We start from the raw sequence: 19,649 nt of genomic DNA on the forward strand, positions 1-19,649 counted from the left end.
TCTATAGCTTTCAAGAAAATCCTCTGCTTTACCTGTGACGCAGAGCCCATTAGTCTGTGTGAGTATATAGACCACTAACATGTGCAAAGTGTGAACACAACGGTGAGAAATGAGTCAATACTGATTAGCCACTGTTAAAAACAAAGATGTGACGTCATCAAACCTTCAGAGAAAAAGCCAGAAACATCAGAAGATGTAAAACCTTAAGAGAAAGGGCAGAAAGGCAGAAGAAGCAGGAGCTCATCAAGATCAAGGTTTAACCTGTCCCAAAGAGCAAAAGGGCAAGTGACTGACATCTGCCTTTCCAGCAGACACTCACTGGGGGGAATGCAGTGCAACAGTACGTGGTAAATGTTATGAAGGTTTAGCCTACTAGCGAATTAGTCCCAATCCATTACTGCGTGTTTTGGCAATAAATAGTGATTTCATGCTTGTAAGTTATGTAGTGCTATTAAGCCCAGTGAAAGGCACCCAGAGAAAAGTGACACAAAGATTTGAGGGCTATTTAACAGTCCTGGTGAAGCAAAGTAGGGTAAATGCTCCTATTTTCTTCAGCCAAACCTTAAGAGCCGTTTTTCATAAGGCTCATGTTTTCCACCTTGTTCAAGGAGCAGAAATACTGGTTACCGTTAAACTTTGCTAACAGCGCATTCCCAGCTTGCACATCCCACACAACTGTTCTCAGCCTCCACCAGCTCAGGGACCCAAAGGATCAACTCCAGTTTGCGGAGCGTGTGGTTCAGCCCAACACATCTCATCTGGGACCAAACCAAAGGACAGTGTAGAAGCTATCCACCCCCAATGGAAGGACACAATGCCTACAGAGAGGGGAAGAATGTAGGGAAGAAATGTAGGAGGTGATGTTCCCTTGTTTTCACTCATTTCCTTGGTTTTCTTTCTCATCTGTTGTTGGTAAAGCCTGTTATTTTCACTGTCAACAGCTATTATAGTTCAAGGTGACACGAATGGTAAGTCTACAACTTTGTGTGCTGCACGAGAACAAGATAACGTTTTTTTTTTTTTTGCGGCTACTCAGAGCTTCGGTGTGTTTTATTTTCATCCTGCTGCACTTTCTGATCTCTTTGCTGTTAACAGGTTGTGCCAAGGGGTGCATGTTCACGGCAGTTTTGAGTCTGGGACAAAATTCAGACTGCCGGACAGGTTTCTCGGAAGATACCTAATCCGTGTAACAGCTGCTAGTGCAAAAACTGAATCCCAAAGAAAGCAGGCTGGAAAGCAAAACTTCAACCCCTTGTTTCCTCAGGGAAACAGCACAACTATTGGCTGCAGCAATGTGGCATTTGTGATTTCAAGTTGAAAGTGTCAGTACTTGACCTGGTACTTTATGAAACATAATCTAATAAAGTTCCCAAATCAGCTAGTTTAGGAACTGATAAACCTCTAGTCCATTGCATAAGAAGAGCTTATCTGTTGTATATGACTACTGCAAAACTTGTCACCACTCAGTCTTTGTTATTCTTATATGCCAAATTCTCTTCTTACAGGCATAGGTTAGGATTTCCTTTTTTCCATACTGTGTGCTTATACAGAAAGGACATGTAGAATTCAGGCTTCCCAAATGATACACATCTATTTAAAGCAATAAACCAGAAAATTCTCTATAGAGCATGTGTTGCTGGAAACCATTCCATGCATTAAGAGATGTTATTAGTGGGGAAGTTTTTTTGCCCTTTTCTTTCCCAGAACCTTTTAAATCTAAATTAAACTTGGGTGAAAGTAAGAAGTAAGAGGGCAGATAGACCAAGGACACTTGAAAACTTAATAGGAAAACAATGAAAGCATCCACAGCTCCAAAATATTCCCAAAGCCCTTAGTATATTGTATTATCTACTAATGCTATAACCAACGTGATTTTTATTGGCTGAAAATAGGAAAATAACGTTAGGAAACTCACTATACCGACTTCAGGAAACACAAAACAAAATTTAAAGAATACAGGAAACAATTCCCCCTAAAAATGCATTTCTAATTCAATTTCTGCTTCTGTGGTTATCTTGTTATCAGACAGATGAAACCTATCATCTGCAAAAAGTTGTTTGCTCTTCAAGGGAGAAGCAGTTCTTCCCTGATCTGTGTTTTTCAGACTTCAGGTGGAAAATACAGCAGATGCTTGCTACTCTGAATAGGAAAACCAGAGCTGGAACTGGGGAGGTGTTTCCAGTGTGCAGTACAGTGCACAGGAGGCGAAGACACTGGGGACTTAGGCTTAGGGTCAAGATACATCGTATGCTTAACTTCAAGCAAAATTTTGACTTCACTAAGACTACTAACATGCTTCAGAATGGACATTGATATAAGTACCTCCCTGCAGGTGCAGGAGCCAGGGTTGTACAAAACTAGAATTTCAGTTTGAAGGGCTGAGGTAAAAAATACATGAGGAGTAAGTAAAGTCCTTCGGTGAAAGTTATGAGTAGATTTTGCCTACTCAGTACAATTGGCTTTGGGTAAATCTTCTTAAAAGTCCCTCTGGTTTTAGGTATCTCAGTACTGAGGGCTTATTTTCTTGGTTTAAAATCCAGCAGCCAAAAGCAGAGTGGCTCCATAGGATGTAGGGGTAAGAGAAGATTGCAACATGCTCTGGAGCAGCAGATGTAGCCACTGTGGGAGACAGGAGTTTAAGGTCCAATAATCTACATTTCTGTAACAACCTGTGATCTTCTATGTGTTTCAGTGACTTTCAAGAGTCCCAAAGTTTTTGAAAATAGGTTTCACTCCCCCCTTTAAGTAGAAATAAAAGAAACACTTACGGCCAAGACCTCACAAGTTATAAATAGATTGAAATGGAAGCAGTGGGCCAAGCTCAGGGCTGACATTTAAGATGCAGTTCAGACTTTTCTTAATACTGATAGAGGGTCCATCCTCTGGGATTTACTTTGCGTGACACCAACTCCTTCATCCATAAGGAAATAGCAGGGAGGGAAGGGAACACTTCTCTGCAATTTGTACAGGAGAAAACAGAAAGATGTGTGAGTACCACCCCAGTACAGGGGTGAATAAAATGAATATACACTTAAAATCTCCTTCTTTGTGGAACTCATGTCAACATCAGCTTCTTTGGATAGGGAGGAAATCTAAACAAACGTAATGCCACCTTCTGTCATGGGTTCACTTCCCATTAAGACAGTGCTGCCTTAATGGGTAAAAGGAGATCAAAATTCACCCTCTATTAATCAAAAACATATTAGAATGTGACCCGGTATCTGTACAGGTGAAACCAACAGTAGTAGCTCGTGCAACAACAGATCCTAATTTAGGCCTCTTCTCTTATTAATTGCAGCAGTTTTGCTGGGGAGCACAAAATCGCATCACAAAATCCTCTGGGTAACAAAGCCTTGCATCTCTGTCTGAAGCAGGAAAGATGAGGAGGTTACAGGAGGACACAGCGAAGCCAAAGGAGGTCACTGGATGAGTCATTCGCACTCAGGTATTCGCAGCTACCATTTCCTGGTTCCCATCACTAGACAACACTTGTCTTAGCACATTATTCCCAGGTTTCTAAGATTTTATTTTAAAAGCCAGAGTGCAGACTTTGGATGATCTCAGACTACCAATCATGCTCTCCCAGACAAAGATTCACACAAGCTGGTGAACTCCCGCTGAACATCCTCCCCCTGCACTGCTTTTCCTTGCTATCAATATGAGTCTGAAATGACATGATGTTAAATGAGATCAGGATAACAACAGCCATGGGAGGTCAATAAATTCGTATGGTATATAATCAAATATGTGCCTCGAACAGGTAGATTCTCGCTTTATGAGATCGTGGGAGTTAACTTTCATTTAGCAGAAATAAGTATTCAGCCAACTGAGGCCCTTCTCTTTTACATACAGATAGGTTCCTCGGTTCATCTGCATTCTATAAAGACTTGTTATTCTTCCGTGTTTATCAGATCTGTGATATCGAGGAGAACAGAAAACGTGTGTGATATCCGCCAGCTGGATTCCATCTGTCTTTTCTCTGCAGAGATGGAGTTTCAAAGGCTATATCCTATCTACTGTCACACCCTCTCCCGACATGAGAAGCTAAGTGTAAAGTTTGGCCAGAGTGATGGAAAAACAGTATCTCTTTTGTACATCACAACGATTTCCCTACCTACACAAAAGTGGCATTCTTCTTGTTTTGGCATGCACAATGTATTGTTGCACTGTATCACAACTTTCCTATTAAATAAAAGGAGTCTGGCCAAAATGATTTCAGGGAAAGTACTTTTTTTTTTTACTTGGAGTCTGTGCATGTATATGTGTGTGTTGGTTTGTGTAGTGGAGCAGGGGCAGGGAAACTGTGATTGACAAGTACAAGTACTGTTTGATTACAGTAGAGGATATGGCCTCATAGCATTTCTGGGAGGGGAAAAAACCACCTACCTGAATAAAAGCCCAATTTTGCTGCTCTTGAAGTGATTGAGGCTTTGCCATTCACTTCACCACAAGCCCTAAGGGACTGAGGAATTTAAGTTTCTCAGGATAACACCCAGGATGGAGCAACATTACTGCAAATCAGCAAGACTCTATTCTGTTTTTCTTGCCCTAACATCTAGAGCTCTCTGTTCTTTGGGTCCAGCAGCTGCAGCGTTTTTGGTAAAGTGCAAACCACATCAGAGAGGAGCATGAGACACCCTAGTTTTAGCCAAGGAGCTGGGAGGTGTTGCCCCGTCCATTCATTTCCCACCAAGCAGCACAGAGCAGCCGTCCTTTCCCACCAGAGCCACTCAACTCCTGAAGCTTCAGAGCAGTGAAACACGTGAAAGGCTGGGGCTGGTGCCCAAGAGGAGAGTCCTTCCTGAGCCTCCTCTTTCTCCCTAGTCGGAGGCTGATGTACGTGCCCAGCAGCCTGTGGAGAAGGGAGAGAGCAGGAAGGGCCAGCACGGACATTTGGCTCCAGACGTCCCCAGCGACTCATCTTTCACCACCCTGGAGGATTTTCCATGTGTCTTTGCAAATATTTTGTTAATTTACCCGCCCATTACTCCAGCATTGTAAGGGTATATTCTTTTACATATTTCATAGGTTGCACAGATCAGAGGCACAGGAGGAGTACTCTGACTTTGGCCAGCACACCCACCTCATTTCAGTGGAAGCATAATTTCTGTGTGTTATTTTCAGGGGCATATACATTCTTTGATAGTTAACCAGGCATATCAGGTACATGTCCAGACATATCATCATAAAGACAGCTAGTGGACCACATACAAGCAAAAAGGCCTTTAATATCTGTAAATTAGTTATGCATCTATGGGTACTGCTAACTCTGTCCTGGTCCATAGCCACAGGAAGTAATATCTACCCAGAAGCGTAATGAATTAAGACTGCCAGCAACTTGCACTGACCTTTCCCCTGAAGAGTCCATGACATTATGGGTTCCTATAGAAAAACTATAGGTCTTGTTACTAGTGTGAATACACACATGTAGATGTATTGTTTATTTTGAAACCTCAGATAAGTTAAAATGAGCTTTGGTGGGTACTAGTTATGAATTCCTATGCATATATGATTTTTTTGATTCACGGATACTCTTCTGCGAATACATAGGCATGGCTTTCACAGCCTGCCCTCTATAGTTAGGGTGGGACTGAACTCATATCAGTCATGTACAAATTAACACCTGAGGTAGAAGTTTGGCCTCCCCACAGAGCCAGAAGAGAACTATAGCAGTACCTTCACCCAGTCCTGTTACCCATCTCTGAGGTATCCATCTCCATAGACTACTTGGTTAGATTAGATATCTTTTAGATAATGAGTGTTGAGCTAATTAACTTGCTGAGGCTAAGCTAACACCTGTAACTAACTGCCTGATGATTTACTGAAGAGTTGATTAAGCTTCCTCAAAATTCTCCTCTGATCTCTTCCCTCTGACCTCACTATAGCCCAGTGATCTGATATACAACATATCTCTTGGTGTTAGCCAGGCAGCCTGGAGGAATCTTGCAGTACCAAAAGAATCCAGTTGACTAGTTACCGAGATCAACTTGCTCACAGTCAGTCTCTTGTGCATAGGCAAAGCATTTTGTGCTGTGACCCTTATATAGTCCTACAAGCAAAGTAAGGGCGTCTTGGGAGCCTTTCATGGTCAAAACGAACTCTTCAGAAGTGCTGGGAACCTAGTAAACTCAGGAAAAGCCCCATAATAGCATAAGGTGTTGTTTCATGTATTTATGGTGGAGGATCAAATGACCTCTTCAGAGAAGGGGTTATATGCTGGAAGTACAGGAGGTCAACGTAGAGACTTTGGGAAGGATTCCCACGGGACCTAGTCTCAGAGGTATAAAAATGCAAACAATCCTTGAAATATGAGTCAAACAAGGATGGAAATCAAGCTGTGGAGCCCAGATAGCTATGAGTAGTTTAAGCACATGCCAGGCCCAGAGGCAACTCCTAAATTGCCAGCACCGTTGCCTGCAGATTTTGCAATGGATCCTACATTTCAGGATAGCTAGAATGCTACCTTGGATTTGGATCCTATGAGAATTGCCGCTGAAGAAGAATAGTTTACAGCAGCCTGAGGCATAGAAATGGCATCCAGTCCCTACCAGAATTTGTTCTTAAGCAGATAAGTTCTGGCTTGCCAGCCCCAGAGCATGGTATACAGTCTTCTATGAACAGGTAGAGCGTAAGCATTGGCAAGGCAAACTCCCCAACAATTCCCCCATCTTGCCTTAGGGCAGCTCTTCTCAGCATGATGAGTTTAGTCTTTCTGCCCATTCCAGCTGTGGCATTTCTGTTCTTTCTGCTCAACAAAGGTTCTGGTTCTGGCTATCAAGTACGTGAACTATTCCAACGCACACGTCCCCAGAAGTTCCTCACCTGACAATGGCCTTGTGACGCCGCCAGCCAAGGCACATCACAAGGATGTTTCCTGCCTTGGAGACTTGACAAGCTAAATAGACAACACAAAGAGTAGGAAGAAGGAAGGATTATTATTAAGTGGTGAACTGATGTACCAAGAGATTAGCAGGCTCCCTCCCAATAATGCAGCAAGCCCGCAGGACAGCTGGGAGCAACATCCACCATTTCTGCATCCCTCTTTTGTTCCTTAAACACAAACGTCTCTCCCTTTTGATTTTGCTAACATGAGCGATCTTTCAGTAGCAATGGTTATCAAATAAGCCATTGAACATCAATCAGACATCTTTCAGTCATTACAGACCTGGACTGAATCTTCCACAGTGAACTAGGAAGACTAACTGAATACTGCAGATCTCAGCATGTGGGAACTAATGAAGTTTACCCCGTACAAGGCAGTGCTGTATAGGGCTACCTGAACTGACGTGGGAAGGAGGAACAGGCTGACCTAGCCGAACTCCTGAGTGTCTTTTCATAGTGGTACACTATATATGGTAGAAAATATCTAAAAATTAAACTCAACATTATGACACTTAAATCTACCAGGGGATCAAGGTCTCCTTAAATGCTAAGACCTAAAATGGCTATACTTCTCCCTCCCCCACCCCCCCAATACCTTCAAAACATTAACCCTAAAAGACTGACCATGGCCATATAAGGGGTTTTCAGCAGGACCAGGAGGGGAGGCCTGTTCTTACAAGGTTTGTGAGAAGCTCTAATTGCAGGATTAACCAACCTGTCCTGATCCTTTTGTATTTCAGATCAAGACAACACCTGTCCCATCCTCAAACCCTGACACAGCAACTTTCTTAATGCAGCCTGGAGCTTAGCTGAATCCTCAGTTGCATCTCTAATATAAATAAAAATAACTTAAATCTCTAGTCTAGCCACTTAAAATAATACAAAGTTAATGGACTAAAGACCTGGGGAAAGACAATGTGTTATGTATTCCATTATTTTCTTCAAACCGCTTTTGTAAACAGTCATAAAATATACAATAAACAATTACTTTTAGATCCAGAGCCAAATGCTGCACCTCATAACTCAAACACACCTAGCTAATACAAATAGGCTCTCACAAATTCATGATGTTCTCATTTGACATGCAAGGCCCTTCACCCTCTGTTCATGTGGCATTCACCAGCCCCTGGTGGTGGCATACAGGTCTTTCTCTACACTTTACTTCAGTTTTGAATAAATTTTGCTTCCAAGCATATTCAGAGAAGGTCATGTCCATTTTATGCACCTCGGTCACCTGCTCCTGGCACCCTAGACCATGGTGAGCAGCAGATACTGTAATGAGTAGCACTATTCAACACATCCCAGGTGAGGGTGTCCCAGAAATATACAATCTAACCTTGGTTTTACAGCAAGCCCCTCCACAGTTAAAAACGCAAAGAACCAACATTTTCAGTGATATTTTGCCCTATTTAGAATAAATGCATACAAAGAGCTGACAACAGCCATCTTACCCTTGATTTTTGAACACATACAGGAATTAACATTTACAGAGGGTTTTCTGATTTCCATTTGTCTTTTCCTTACCGCTTTCATTTAATAATACAAATCCACTGTAGATCCATGTGAATTCACATCCGTAAAGGCACTGGGTACTATGGTCCATTCACATTGGCCATTTTTCTGGTATTCTCATGCAGCAACTTGCTGTGCTCTAAGTAAATGGCCCCCAGAGAGAAAGAACGTTGATGCAGGTCCCAGAGTTAGGTTACAGTCTGCATGCAAAGACAATAAGGGCAACTGCAAAGAAATCAGCCGTGAAGGAAAAATATCTGCATGGTAAAAGGAAGGTGTGACCAGCACACACAAACACTTGGCTGCTCTTTTAACCTTAGCAGGTCAAGTCATCCTGCCTTTGCCCAGGAGGGACAGGGACCCCTTTGCCATTTCCCTGGGAGGACCCAGGATACTCGACCCCTTTGCTATTGCAGTCCCCCGCAATCAGCTTTTCCTTCCTCCTGCTTGGATGTGACCCTTCTCTTCAGAAAATCCAGTTTTGCATGAAATGCATGACCTGGATATCAGCACATGGCTGTAGCCAGAAAACAAATCTTCAGAGAGCCTGGCTTAGTAGTGTGGTTGTTACCATCAGTTAATGTCTCTGTCTTAGCATTTTCATTGCTGGTCCTAACCTGCACAAGCCAGACTAAACCAAGAACAACAAGCCCACCTCTCTCTTGCTGTGCTGACACTTGCCTAGGAGTCTTTCCAGGGTGTTGAACCATTAGCATCCTCTTCTTCCAAACAGCAATAATGGAAAGGAATATTAACAGAGTTTGGACTGGAGTTTAATTCAGGATAAAGATGCAAATGTTGGAGCAGCAGGGCAGGCAGCCAAGGCCTCTTTCATAATTGGGTGGGTACAGCAATGTATGTGGGAAGAATGGCATGTCTCAGACGTAATGCAGCACAGAGCACATCCAGCACAATGTTGGCTCAGCTCTCGCTGACACCATCCTATTGCTGCTGTTGTTTGAGGCTCCCGGGTCAGACGCGGCCAAGGCAAAGGTCTTGTAGCCCCCAACCCCAAAGAGTGGGCGAACTCTGCGTGCAGATGTGCTCAGCTTGGTTCACTGCACATTGATGTTGTTAGTTGGTTGAGCTTTGAGGTGAACATCCAAGCAGGTGGCTGCAATGGCTCCTGGCCCATAGTCCTTTCTTCCTTCCTGCCCATGAATGTCCTCCATGACAAAACCTTTCCATGCCCTGCAAGCCAGGAGGGGAGAGGAAGAAGGTGTTTGGAGAGATGCAGAGCTGTTTGTGAGTCACCTCTCCATGGTCTGGGTTGTGACTTCACCTCCCATTCAACACAGAATTACACACTTAGAAAGTGCCACATAGGGGTGGTGGGATTTGAACAGCAGCAACAACAAAAGTAGGGGAAAAAAAAACCTGCCTGTGTAAGATTGGTGGAAAAACAGAGGGCTGTTGCACTTGTGTAAGGAAGTGATTTTATACACAGCACAAGCCACAATGATCCCTGCTAAGTTTAGGATTTACGTTAATTTTTCTGTAACTTTTTGCTCTTTTACAGGAAGAATTTATACACATTGCACCTTGATCCTCTGAGTAAACCCTCATCAGAAGAAGTGAGTCTGAGCTTTTCCACAGCTGTCTCGGAGACAGCTTTAAAGGCATGGTTTCAGAAGGTCCAATTCTCCTTTGAAATTACATAAAGTTAGAGGGATCAAACAGGCATAAAGCTAATGCAAGGAGGAAAAAGTTCTTGAACAGCCAGAAGGGACCATTATGATTGTTTAGTATGACTTTCTTCGTGAACTATAGGATTTTACCCAGTAATTTGTGAGGTCAGGGAACACTTTCATAATAAATATCAGACCGTTTCCAAGCCTGACAGTACTGGGTGCCAAATGAGGGATAGACACACCTCTTCCATAAACCTTTGCCCCAGTAATGGAGCCCATAAAACAAGAATAATGCTATCTCATAACAAAAAGTACACCCTCTCACCACTGTACAGCCCTGTTTGTGGCAGAAATGGAAAGTTGGAAAGCAGCTTTGAATATAACCTTTACATCTAAAGGTTGTTCCAGCTCAAAGAAGCCAGAAGCATGTTGCAGGGCTACCCAGAGAGAAGCTGTGAGTGCACAGTGAATGCATGCCTTAGAGAAAATGCTGTTTTCACCTAGCCAAAGCAGCTTTTCTGTGAAGACTAAGACTCTGTGGCTTAAGCTGGGATTCAGTTAATTCATCCTTAGCAATCTAGCCTGAACCGGTCATCCAGTCTGTCTGTAGTCCACGGGGAAAGGCAGGTAACTGCTTAAATATTTCTCTTAGGATAGGGTGATTTCCATCTGGAGGTGCCTGTCTTTACTGGCCATAGCAGGACTGCACATGACTATAACTTGAAGGGCAAATGCTTAGATGGATAAAGGGTGGTGAGATAATTTCCAACTTGAGGCTGCACCAATATAACTTCATGCCAGGACTGATCAGGGCTCTGCATAGTTTTTGATGAGGTTTCAAGCAAGCTAGAGGCTGACATAAGACTCCACCCAAAAATGGAGCCCTTAGGGCCACAGGTTCTCCTTGCAACCTTAGGAAAGTCACTTTATTGCACATTTTGGGAAGACATCAGATATGCTTACAATCAGATAAACTCAACTTCAGTCACCTTGCAGTACAGAGTTACCACCAGTGAGCTGAAGAGTACTGCTACTCCTCTGAGACACGACAGCACGTGCTCCTCAAGGGTGTAGTGACTCCCCTTGTTCTCTACAGGACCTGTCCCTCTCATTTCCAGAGGGAGTAACATTGCATTTTTACTTGAGAAACAGCAGGGAAAAGAGATTGTGGGAGTCCTGCGTTCTATTCCCAGCTCTGCTTGAGGCGGTTCAGATCCTGCATCTTTGGAGAGTCAGAGGCATGGCTGCTTTTCAGACACACCATGCCTTCCATGGACCTTGCGTAACAAGGGACCAAAAAATTGACATGGCCAGAGAGAACCTTTAGTTCTGAGGATAATGTATTTTTCTCAGGGATACGACAAAGAATCTGTGTCCAAGGGGCCACCTACATATTTTGCATCCGAATCCTGGGAACAGAGGAGAGATGAACCCTCACAATGTACCAACCAGATCCCCTTTGAGCTAAGCTTCACTGTCTTGACCAATAGCAGACAATGAAAGCTGGATTTCTGGCAGACCCATCTATCACAAAAACCATAGTTTCTCTCCACAAACTAATGTTGCTGAAGAAGGTCCTGCTGGCTGTTGCTAAGGAAGCCTCCCCCGGCTACATCGGAGGGGTCTAGGTCAGAAAACTCAATAAGCTTACAGCGTGGCTCATCACCTTTATGCATGATTTTACTGGCTTCTTTCCTACACAAACAGTATTTTAATGAGTATTTGGCCTTTGTGGTATTTATTTAGAAAGAAAGATTTCCTCTGTCTTTAAACTATTTAAACCTGACTTCCCATTCAGACCACTAATCTGAGATAAAGAAGTACATGGACTTTCATGCAATGCCAAAGAACTGAGCACAAAACAAGGTATCTCTGAATTGCAGAGTGGGACAGTGTGGGGACGGGCAAATCCGCTTGGGCCCTTGAGCTTACACAGTCTAAGAGAGTTTAACTCTGCGCAGTCTGCCTGCTAAACTGTACCATGCAGTACCGGTATTTCATCTTTAATGAGGGTGTCCTGCTATTTCACTTCTGATTTCTTTATGCTCTGTTTCTATAAGTGAAAAAATGTCTCTTTGCTTGCACTGTTTGAAATACATGGAAAAAATGTTCAGTGGGAAATGGAGCTGAAATTGCGGAATTAACCTCATATGTGCTGTAACTCTGTTCACTGTGGGAAGCGCAGCCTGAATCAAACAGCAGCAATAATGCCTGGGTTAGGGCATGAGAAAGACATTGAAGCTGGCTCAGCTGAAAGGTGCTATTGATTATTTCCCTTTATTATTATTATTCCCACCAGAAAACATTGAAGTTTTGTGTATGCTTTATGTGTGGCAAAAGAAGTTAACCTCCTCTGTTGCAGTCTAAGTGGATTTGACACTTGAGGGGGCAGTGATCTGTCACTTTTTTAACTCTCAGTCTCCCCCATTATAAATTAAAGATTAATCCTTCCTCCCTCCCCCCTCTTTTCCTTCAATGTCCCATGCATTCCTCTTTCACCAGCTCTGTTTTTTTTTTTGTCATTTGGTGGCTTTCTGTGTTGTCAGTAATGTTCCAGTCCACACAAATTTAAACAGGTTTAATAATACTGGACGGTGTCTGTGGCTGCTTTTGAATGCTTTTTTTCCCCTCTTAAAGGCCCCATCTCTGTGATTACCTTCTGCCTGGTCACTGTGCACAAGCCAAGAGCTCAGCAGTGTGGGAGTGTGACAGTCTTGAGACATTTCTACAGCACCCAGGGGCAGTAAATTAATGCTGACATGACCCACCAAGCACATGGCAGCTCCATTGTCAGAGCTCGTCTAACAGGAGAGATTGAATTTCACACTGCGTTTGATATTAAATCTCTCCCAAGCACAAGCTGACTCGGCTGGGTAGAAAAGATATTCAAGGATCAGCAGTGAGGGCCTCGGCAAGGGAAGGTGCTAAATACTCGCTGCCCTCATTTGAAGCATTACCTTGAAGCCTCAGCCTGATCTCAGTGCACAGCAGATAGAATCATAGAATCATTTAGGTTGGAAAAGACCCTTAAGATCATCGTCCAACTATTAACAGAGCACTGCCAAGTCCACCTCTAAACCATATCCCTAAGCACCACATCTACATGTCTTTTAAATGCCTCCAGGGATGGTGACTCAACCACTTTCCTGGGGAGCCTGTTCCAATGCTTGACAACCCTTTTGGTGAAGAATTTTTTCCTAATATCTAATCTAAACTTCCCCTGGCACAACTCGAGGCCATTTCCTCTTGCCCTATTGCCTATTACTTGGGAGAAGAGACCAACCCCCACCTCACTACAACCTCCTTTCAGGTAGTTGTAGAGAGCAGTAAGGTCACCCCTCAGCCTCCTTTTCTCCAGGCTAAACAAACTCAGTTCCCTCATCCGCTCCTCATAAAACCTGTGTTCTAGACCCCTCACCAGCTTCGTTGCTCTTCTCTGGACTTGCTCCAGCCCCTCAGTGTTTGCCTTGTCATGAGAGGCCCAAAACTGAACACAGTATTTGAGGTGCAGCCTCACCAGTGCCAAGTAGGGGGCACGATCACCTCCCTAGTCCTGCTGGCCACACAATTTATGATACAAGCCAGGATGCTATTGGCCTTCTTGGCCACCTGGGCACACTGCTGGCTCGTATTCATCCAGCTGTGGACCAACATCCCCAGGTCCTTTTCCGCCAGGCAGCTTTCCATCCACTCTTCCCCAAGCCTGTAGCGTTGCATGGGGTTTTTGTGACCTGGGTGTGGGACCTGGCACTTGGCCTTGTTGAACCTCATACCACTGGTCTCAGCCCATTGATCCAGCCTGTCCAGATCCCTCTGTAGATCCTTCCTCCCCTCAAGTAGATCAACACTCCTGCCCAACTTGGTGTCCTCTGCAAACTTACTGAGGGTGCATTCAATCCCCTCATCCAGGTCATTGATAAAGGTATTAAGCAGAACTGGACCCAGTACTGAGCCTTGGGAAACACAATTTGTGACCGGCCACCATCTGGATTTAACTCCATTCTCAGCAACTCTTTGGGCCCCGCCATCCAGCCAGTTTTTCGCCCAGTGAAGAATACACCCATCCAAGCCATGAGCAGACAGTTTCTCCAGGAGAACACTGTGGGAAATGGTGTCAAAGGCTTTACTACAGTCTAGGTAGACAATCCACAGCCTCTCCCTTATCCCTAAGCAGGACACTTGTCATAGAGGGAGATCAAGTCAATCAAGCAGAACCTGCCTTTCATAAACTCATGCTGACTGGGCCCGATCCCCTGGTTGTCCCATGGGTGCCATGTGATGGCACTCAAGATGATCTGCTCCATAAACTTCCCTGGCACTGAGGTTATACAGTTCTGCGAATGCCAGAGCTTTATTAGTGGGTTACCCTATTACATTTGTTTAGCAGTGTCTTCACTAGCAGTTTACACTGGATATTGCTGGTGATTACATCTGGGGGTGTGGACAACCAGGATACCTATAATGCATCCGATAGGTAGATGCAGAGTTCTAGTTCCATTGCACTAGGTGTGGTCTGGAAAGCCAGACACCAAACCAGCATTTCATAGAGATCTGTTTGTACCTGAAGGTGGAGGTGTGCCCTTAGATTCCTTCACAGTCTTTGCCACTGTCTTGTTGATGGAATTTTGGAAAACTTGTTAGTCCAAAATATTCAGAGAGTTCAACCTGAAATAGGTCCCCCCAAAAAGGGCCTTTTTGCATAACTTTTCTTTTCTCTCAGAGCACTACATTTCACACAATTACCTGATACTGGGCTAAAAATCTTCATTCGTGCAACACCAAAGTACATTACTCTCTCTAGCAAGGCCACCAGTCTTGATCTGAAGACAATATGAGATGGAGAAATGGCTGTTTCTCTTGCCGGTTTTTGTTTCAAAGGTTAATGATCAACACTGATAAAACTCATGCTTCATTGTTAGCTTGAAACTGTCTGGCTTCAGTGCTTAGATCCTCGTTATAATGTTCTCCACAAGCTGGAAGAACACTTTAAAAGCTGATACTTTCTCCATGTGGAGACTCTCCAAGTAGATGTTGTAACCAATTCAGCTACTTCACTTTCTTTGGGCTGGCTGAACACATAGAACTTTATAAGTCCCAAATGTTTTGCCTATGAAGGCATTTTCTTTAATCCTCAAATCATTATAATGGTATTTCTGTCAATTATAGGCACCCGAACCGAGTATGGCTTTCATTGTTTAGGTCAAATCCATAATAAACTCAAAAGCATTTCTTGGTTCATACCAACCCCTTGGCTAAACCATGACAGCAGAACTCAGGCTGATTGTTTTTTCCACAATGGCCTCTGGATAATTCTGAATTAATTTTTGCTCTCTTCATTCCTTCATGTACTGCTTTCATCTGCATTACAGTATAATTTATCAAGACATTTCTGCTTCTGGTTGACCATCCAGTTCTCATTCCTGGCTGCACTACCAATTTCAGGGTTTTCCGCAAATCTTACCAGCAATAATTTTAGATTTATTTTTTTTTTTAATTTCATTGATAAAAATGCTGACAAATACTCACATGGTTCCTATTGCTATGTTTCACTTCCAGAAACACCCCTGTTCAATAATACCCCGTTGACAACAGCTTTTGGGGAACTGTCAGTGTGAGAAGGTCCTTATGCTCTATAAAGTGCACTGACTACTGTGTGCCCATAACTTTCAGTGATCCCAGTGGAAAATGGAATCCTCAGCCTGGTCCTCAGGACAACGTCAAAGAAAAATATTAATGATTCTGTTGGACATTAAAAACACATTGCCCACCTCTGGCAACATGATCTCAAAGTCTGATTGGCTAAGGATGAACAAAAACTAAGGCTTTCAGGATTTTTAGCGTACTTTTCCTAGTAGTTTTTGTAAATTTTTCAATACCTATTTAACGTTTTTAAAATCACCGCAAAATGTTATAGTGCATGCCTTAGGAGCGAGACCAGTACCATTCCACCAAAAAATGTGTTCTGTATAGTCCTTCCATTCTGTAAAGATTAAGTTAATTGGATAACAATAAAGTAACCAAAGATTTTCCATGCCGTTGTGTTCCTTTGGATGGTCCATGGTTGGTATTTCACTCCCCAAGTGGGGGTTGGCCTCTGGGAAAGGCAGACAACATTAGCATCAATGCTGTCACACTTTTAGGGAGTCCCAGAAAAGTCTTACTGAGGAAGTGGTTCTGGAAATGTTCTGCTTCACTGCATCTTTTAGCTCTCTGGGACCCACTTTTCCTTGGGTACCCAAAGCAGCCTCTAGGCTGTGTCTATTTACCCCGGGCCACCTGGCAAAGCACTGAGGAAATGTGGTTGCAGAAGTTCCAGTCCTCCACAATCTGAGACCTTCTGTCTGCTCAGGGAGCATCTCAGACTCATAGAAGGATAAATTTAGCTGCATATATGGCTTATGTGACTAAAATAACTGCACATACATATAATGAGAGAGCGAGAAAGACATATGCATATATATACATGTACACACATAGTCTGGTTGATTTCTTTCCTTGAGGCATTTTGTCTCCTGATTAATTACCAAATAAAGGCTGTGCGATTTAGTGATTCATTTTTTTCACATCTGCAATCCATAATCTAGTCTGAATCCCCGCAAGGGTCATACATGAGCACTGGATTACTCACATTTGCTCAGGCAGCAGATACTCTTCTAGCACACTGTGCACAAGGGAACAGAAATATCATGCTGCACCAAAGGGAGCAGCGAGGTTTTCAACAGCTTCCACACTGGGAAGCCCAGCGTGAGTATAAGATAGTTGCATTTGCTTCCAGTTGGCAGAAGAAACTACTTGCCATATCTTCAGCTGACAGAAATCTGTGCAGCTTCATTGACTTCTAATCAGTTGACTTCAAACTAACTATGCTGATCCAGGTGGAGATCTCAGAATGAGAAGTTAAAAAAAAGTGATCACACATCTGCATGCCACCCCACGCCAAACCTTTGCCAGTAACTGTGCCTTGGCAAAGTGCGCCATAGCTCCCAGTGGCACTTAGAAAAAGACAGCGACACAGGTGACGCAGCAGACCCCTTCTTAATGACATAGAGGCCACTAAGACCCTTTTTTCTTCCTTTTGCATGTAACAGTTTCTTAGTGGCTGTTTCGTAGACTACAGGTTCCTCCACTTTCAAATATGGCTTTGTCTATACCACAAGATGCGACTCTGACCAAAGATGGATGACTGCAATTAGATAATTACGCACTTTCCAACTACATGCCAGCCCAGAGATAGCCTAAACAACCTATCAGCGCTGAGTAAGATCAGGCAGATGAAGGCTGCTTTCAGGTTGACAGATTACCTATCAATACTGCTCTTTGTAAAATCAGTGCTGACTTCAGACAACTAATAACAGACAGTAATAATATCATTACTCATACCAGTCCTAACAGTGGGAAAATATTTGCTAGTAAACGTATTAGGAAGTCTTTGGCTATATGACCTGATTTATTTCATTACATTTCCTGAACAATACCAGGGATACTATGGCAAAGCTAGACCAAAAAGGTCAAAAACTAAGTACATAATAAGGAGGGCATGTAACATCTGAGACTGCCTTTGCTTCTCATCTGTAAATTACACCATCTGTAAATTACACAAATGAGAAATAACCCCCATGTAACTCAGAGGGAGAATTAAAAAGAAAGCAAGAAGAGAAAGAGAAGAAGATAAAGGAACTCTTGAGCTAAGAAGCCTGGTGAGAAATCCAACACTGCAAGAACAAAAAGTGCTTGAATCTGTGTTTTTGTTCAAGGCAAAGGTGACGTGCCAGGTCTAGACTGCGACTAAATTCAGATACAAGCAATAAGCAGTGCCAATACTCAGGGATGCTACAATCAGCTTTCTGCTGAGATTTCATTCACAGAAGCGTGCATCAAAGCACCCAGACAGCAGACTGATGGAAATTGGTAGACCCAATGCAGTTTTTTTTCATTCACAGAAATGCATAGCAAAGTAAGTACCCACACAGCATGTTGATGAAAATTAGTAGGCCCAATGAAATTCATGTGAAAAGTGTGACTAAAAAGAAATATTACTGGCAGTACAGGGTGTCAGCTGGGGCCTTTATTTCCTAACTGGACTCATTCAGACCGGCAGCTCTGGCTGGCTGGGCCCAATGCAGGTGTTTTTCCACTTCTGTCTGCTATTTTTCCCCATGAGGACAAGGGCCAGACCTCCACCAGCTTCCCTGGGCGCAAGGTCAAATATGGGGGGCATGTGGAGAGGCAAGGGGAGACTTTTATTCAGCCAAGCAACTTTCTGGCCTCCAGCTCTTGAAAAAGTTTCCACTGTCTGCCAAGCCCTTCAAACTACCCAAACACTCCGGAAATTACAGCATCTCATTTTGGTGCCAATTGGGAAATTTGCTTCACTGCATTAACTGTCAGAAAACAAAACACACCATTTTGGGGGGGGGAAGAATATTTTTGTCTCATTATTGTCAAAGTGCAGTAACGGACTTCAACACTGAGCAAAGGTGTTCAGTGTTTCACTTAGGACTCCCCACAAGGGCCCTGTAACCATAGGCACCACAGACACACTTCTACATTTTTGTCTAGGATGAACACCTACACTTAGACCAGCTATAGGGCTCTGGCTTGTATCTCCCACCGAAGGCTCGCATTTCTCCCAGATTAGTGTTCTCCCATCGGTGTTACTAATGCAGTCGCATCAGGAGAGCCGGTTGCTGCAGTTCTGCCTCGTGGCCTGGAGGGCCCTTAACCATCCACAAATTAAAGCCCTCTAGGCAATAAAATAGTTGGGCCCTAAGGGATTTCTTGGAAATGTGCTGTGAATGAGCAAATAGAAAAGAAATTAAAGCTATGTTGATCCTCCTGGCTCTAAGATCACCTTTTGTTTGGTTGATTAACAACTAGTATGCATTAATGGGAAGTTAAACCAGCTTTTAAAAAACCGTTGTCATATGATCTTTTTTACTATATCCAGTTAATATTTCCAAGGCATGTTTCTCCACGAACAGTGGCTGCCCCAGTAAGTGTCCTAGGAAGGGGATGAACTGTTTTAGGTACACTTAAGACACACTCTCCTCACCACCCATGTTAGAGAAATATGGATTTAGGATTCCATTTTAAGGATGCAAACTAACTTAAAATCACAGGTGCCACATGCTGGCCCCATGGGCAGAACAGAAGAGCAGCACAGGTAGCTGGGCGTTAATCAAACCTCCCCTCCCAGGAGAGGAGCTGGCTGCATGGAGAAGATCACAATATGTACAGTTCATTAGGTGAGGGAGGAAGACGGGAAGAACCAGCTCTCTAGCCCGGATTCATCTGACCTTGGTTTAGGCGTAGGAAATACAGATGTCAGTCTGCCTGTCCGCATAAAAAGCAGTAGCCTGAGCAAAGCAAAGACGACTTCTCCCTCTAGATATTAGTAGGGCTCACCGAGATCTGAGTCATAGATTCGTCTCTACCCCCATTTACTATAAAAAGAGCCTATGGCAAATTCATTCCTAACTTACACATGTGAGCAAGGTGCCTGTGTTTATTTGGGCATGTATATTGGATGAAGCTATATTTGGATTTTATCCATGAAACACCCAGGGACAGACCCTCTTATGTGGTCAGCCATACTCATATAGTATGTAACTGTTGTTCTTGTTC

The sequence above is a fragment of the Larus michahellis genome, chromosome 5 (genome assembly GCF_964199755.1).
Source record: "Larus michahellis chromosome 5, bLarMic1.1, whole genome shotgun sequence".
Lineage (NCBI taxonomy): Eukaryota > Metazoa > Chordata > Aves > Charadriiformes > Laridae > Larus > Larus michahellis.